The following is a 5,230-nucleotide window of genomic DNA, read 5'->3' as shown; positions in this document are numbered from 1 at the left end:
TCCTTGTGCGTTTCCGGCTACTTTATCAGTCAGAGAATAACAATCAGGACTAATAATCAAAGCATCAATATAAGGACTCACAAATGTCAGAAAATTCCTGGAGGGAGACTCGGAATGGACGTGAGGGAATGAAGAAAGTGAAAAAATAGGGACACATATGTTTGCAGCCAAAAAACTGAGCACGAAGAGCGAGGACCAAAAAAGTACCAATCAGCACTGCATATAAAACACCGGCATGCGACCACAAGGTCGGTTGGTGGTGGTTGGAGGGGCCGTAGGCGCAAATTGTCAGCCATGCCTCTGTCAGACTGCCCCAGGGCAGCTGTGGCTATATTAGTAGGTTACCACCACCAGGTATGATTGAGGTGCAGGAAGTTGTAAAGCATCTTTGGGTGTCTAGAAAAGTGCTATATAAGACTAATGCATTATTATTATTATTACAATCCAGCTACACAAGCATGAATGTGGACATGAGGTCGGACACTTCTGTAGGTTGTATATAGAGGCTGCAAAGACCCTGCAAGTCTAATTAGAGCATCAAACCAAGCTAGCTCCAAGACAGAAGCAGCATCAGGTGGTGAGAACATCAGGATGCAGCTGGATTTGAGCTTTGACTCCTTCAAAGAGTTTATTTTTGTCACACACCACATGTAGGTGTTGTTAATCTACTGCACTGACGATGAAGTTTATTGGGAGATTATTGTAGAATTTATTGAGTTTGGGAGTTTATATTTTTCTTTGTTTCTGCCTGTTGATGTTCATGTGTGTCCTAATTATTACACATTTAGCATGTAGTGCTGCTGTCTTGTGAACTGTTGGTTCTTGAATATATTTCTTTACGGTATCTTTTGTTAATTTTTTATTGCACAATAGTCACTCTTGTACCGATAATGTAAAATCCAAAACTATTATAACCCTGGTGCAGAGGTCACCAACTTTCTGCAGAGTCAGTCACTACAGACCTCCAAGCTTTATGTAGCCTTCAGATCAGCTCAAGAACAGTGTGTAGAGAGCTTCATGGAATAGGTTTCCATGGCCGAGCAGCTGCATCCAAGACTTACATCACCAAGCTCAATGCAAAGCCTTGGATGCAGTGGTGTAAAGCACGCCGCCACTGGACTCTAGAGCAGTGGAGACATGTTCTCTGGAGTGATGAATCATGCTTCTCCATCTGCCGATCTGATGGATGAGTCTGGGTTTTGCAGTTGCCACGGGAACAATATTTGTCTGACTGCATTGTGCCAAGTGTAAAGTTTGGTGGTGGTGGTGGGGGGGCTGTTTTTCAGGAGTTGGGCTTGGCCCCTTAGTTCCAGACATTTGGGCCAATTTCATACTCCCAACTTTGTGGAAACAGTTTGGGAATGGCCCCTTCCTATTAAAACATGACTGCACAGCAGTGCACAAAGCAGGTCCATAAAGACATGGATGATCCAGTTTGGTGTGGAAGAACTTGACTGATCTGCACGGAGTCCTGACCTCAATCTGATAGAACACCTTTGGGATGAATTAGGGCGGAGACTGTGAGCCAGACTTTCTCTCCAACATCAGTGTCTGACGTCACAGATGTGCTTCTGGAAGAATGGTCAAAAATTCCCATAAACACTCCTAAACCTTGTGACCGTCCCAGAAGAGTTGAAGCTGTTACAGCTGCAAAGGGTGGGCCAGCATTATATTAAAGACTATGGATTAAGCATGGGATGCCATTCAAGTTCATATGTGTCTGAAGGCAGCTGAGCAAATACTTCTGGCAGTATAGAGTAACTTAACACTCCACCCTTTCATCCAAACATGGTCACTTCCTGAAACACAGAAATCAGAGCACCAACCAAAACTTGACCTTGAAATCTTAAAAATCAGGTTTCACAAAGCAATGACAGCTGTATACATCTCCAATATACAGTCTTTGCATGTTATATATTCCATATGTGTATGTAAATCGTGTGGCCTTCAGAGGGTTTTATCCTATCCGTTAGTCACGTCTTTCTCCATCTGGAGCAAAAACCTCATGCTGCACAAACAGCCGATCCTCTCATTTTTTGCTCACTCACTGTCATCTGTAGAAAATACTGAAATGCAGTCAAATCCTGCAGCCGGCTCCTGGTAAACAAATGAATCACCTAAATCAAATGCTTGCTTGTCATTTCAGCTAAAACAGAATGTAGCTCCGGCGTTCAGAAAGCGGATAAAAGACGAGGTTAGAAATCTCTTCAGACGCATCCCAGCAGGCCTGTGGCACAGCATATGGTGGCCTGTAGCTCACACTCATACTACAAATCACATTTTCACTGTAAGAGCGGCCAAGAAGAGCAAAGAGCCAGCAGAAGTATCTTATAAAATATATAACATTACATTGATTATTCATTATAATATATGGGACAAATCCCAGCTTTTTAAAGGCTTTTTACTTGCTGACAATCAGGGAGACTTTGATGAGGTCTGAAAATGCACGTGCTGGAATTTATGCACATCAAACCAGCCCAGGACACATGAAGAAGAGCCTCACATTAGTTTGCTGCTCCTACGGGTAGAATTACATAAAGTTAAGTTATTACATGCACCAGTCAGTGAAGTTCACTGCAGCATGAATCAGTTTTCAGCCTAGGTTTCCACAGACTGTATATGCAAGATGGACGGAGTCATGGTGACATCACTGATTGGTTTGTAGTCACACTATGAAGCCTCTTCTTGGTGTCACCAGCTTGGTGTTTTCAAACCAGACACAATGAGCCAAAGGTGGATCTTAATGAGAAATTGATGGCTACAATCCAGGTGAGCCAATCCTACTTCCTGTTTGTTCAGGAATTAGCTGCAGTTCAGCCAGGGGCTCTGCAGGGGGCTCGTGTGAGATTGCCTTCATTCAATAGCAGTGAATGGAGCTAAACAGTTAAAATAATTATTTCCACCTGCTTTCACACATAAAGACCACATTATTTGGACTTTTTGAAGTTTCCATTAATCCATTATGGACAGCGTGTCTGAGCTGAAACAAAACAACGCTTCTGTCCTTCAGTTTGTCTCGCATTGAAGCTGATTTTGATCATAAAACTAGCTTTCTGCTAGTCTCTGGAGCTTGAAAAAGGCGACTGGACTTCTTTTTGTTTCTTGAAGACGTAGCTTTCTGCTAATGTGCGCTGATTGGTCAGTTTAGGATTTAGGCCAGGACGTGCTCCCTCGATGGTTCTGGATTCCAAACGAAACCTCCAGCAGATGTTAGCAGCATAGTTAAAGCCTGGCAGAAGCTTCGTGTGTGTAGAAGAAGCAGATGGCTGTGGTGGTTGGAGGTGATGCTACCAGGATCCTGCTGTTACAAACTCTCTGCTGCTGCTGGCTTCACACCCCAAATCAAAATGCTGTAAAGCATCTCATGGTGCTGTGAAATCTGTTAAACATCTAAAATTGAACTGTATCTATTGTCTCGTGGCCATCAAAGATTTCCAGAAGAAAAATGTTCTGCAGCTCCACAGAGCCTTATTCATTCTGGACAAGCTTGAGAGCGCCCCCTGTGGAATGGGAAGTCCACACAGTGGCAGTTGTCTGCCAAACACCATAGCTAATAAGCTAGCACTCAACTCTTTCACATAAGGTCACTTCTGGTGGAGACCAAAATGCCAACATTAGGCTTCAAATGAGTCCACAAATGCTGCATGCATCCTTCATATGGCAACATCGCCTGCTCCTGAGTAAAATCCAGTTTTCTCAACACGTCTCAACACAAACATTTTGTCCGGCGCCATCTTTGATTTATTTTTTCCAAGCAGCCATAAAGAGCGAGGGATGGATCTGACTGAGGAACCAAGGGTTAGGCTTATACAGCAGCAACTGAGACTATAAAATCATTAGGTAAGAGTTCACTGAGCTCAGAGATCAGCTGAGCAGGAGCCTCGTTTTCTCACAGACTTCTGTCCAATCAGGCTCCAGAAGAGTCGCCCCTGCTGGACCTTAAAGAGAAGGTTTAAGGACCTGACCTTATATCTGGTCTCTGGTACTGATCTTTATTATTTTAAGTTTTCTTGTTTTCATCTGCAGACCAGAAAAATCAGTGAGAGTCGGTTAAATCGTTGAGGTCAGACTTTAGTTTAAGGTCAGATTTGTTTTGGCTTTGGTGGTGTGGGCGAGCGTTACCGTGGTCACAGCAGGTTTTTAATGAGCCCTGCTCCCTGCTGTACTCGAGTGGCCAAGGATAAAAACACTGTGCACAAAATGACTGACCATGACTCTCTGTGTGTGTAATGAGGTTTTATCCCAGGATCATGCTGTGTGTTGCAGCGCCCTCCAGTGGATGCTCACTGCTGATGAAAATATGTGCGAAGTCAACTTCACACCTGGTTATTCAAGTGAGTAGTGGAGGTTGTCGGAGTGAAAAATTATCACACAGGAAGCAGCTGCACACTTACCACACATGGCTGCACTATTGCACTATGACACAGTGTGTGTGTGTGTGTGTGTGTGTGTAGGTGTGTGTCTGTGTGTGTAGGTGTGTGTGTGTTTCTGACCACATATGCATGTCCATGCACCTTTAAAGTTTTACAGTAAGTGCAGCCTGAGTTGGCTGCAGCCATCAGAGCAGAGAGGGGGGTTTAGTTTGCTTTGTGACTTAAAAATGTGCGGCAGAGACCTTTAGACGGTGCTTCTGTGCACATTGTTGAGTTTCTGATTAACATCATTGTTCACTGTTCAGCCCTGTCTATTCTAAAAGCTCCCAAACCTGCAAATATGAAGTCTTCCCTCTTGGCTTTGATCCCAAAAAGTATGAGAGAAGGCAGGAACACTTTAATTTAAAGTATCAGTCCAATCTTAATAGTTTCTTTGGGCAGAATTGTCTTCAGGGAAAAGAGATTACACATGAGAGAAGAGATAAGCAAGCAGGAGGAGGTGGGGGAAGCAACAGTAGAGTTACTACCGAATGAGAATGTGAGCAGGGAGGAAGAGGAGGAGGAGGTGAGAAGAAGAAAACAGGGTCAGAAAACAGTGAAGCTTGCAGGAAACATGAAGTTCAGCATTCCACAGTTTGAGCATCTGGAAAACTTTAAAAGTAAAAAGGGGAGGGGGGAAGGAAAAGAGGAGGAGGCAGGGATCATATTTCTGCAAGAGTTTCTGAGGTGTAAACAAGGAAAAACTGCAGAAATTAAAAGATTTGATTGAGCAATTTTGCTTCAGAAAGCTCAGCTACAGAGTAATGAAGCAAAGAGAGTGTGTCATAAGCTAAAAAGAGACCGAACAGGGGAAGTCT

This window comes from Archocentrus centrarchus, chromosome 22 (genome assembly GCF_007364275.1).
Source record: "Archocentrus centrarchus isolate MPI-CPG fArcCen1 chromosome 22, fArcCen1, whole genome shotgun sequence".
In the NCBI taxonomy this organism is placed as follows: Eukaryota; Metazoa; Chordata; class Actinopteri; order Cichliformes; family Cichlidae; genus Archocentrus; species Archocentrus centrarchus.
Note: the sequence above shows the minus strand (reverse complement) of the source record.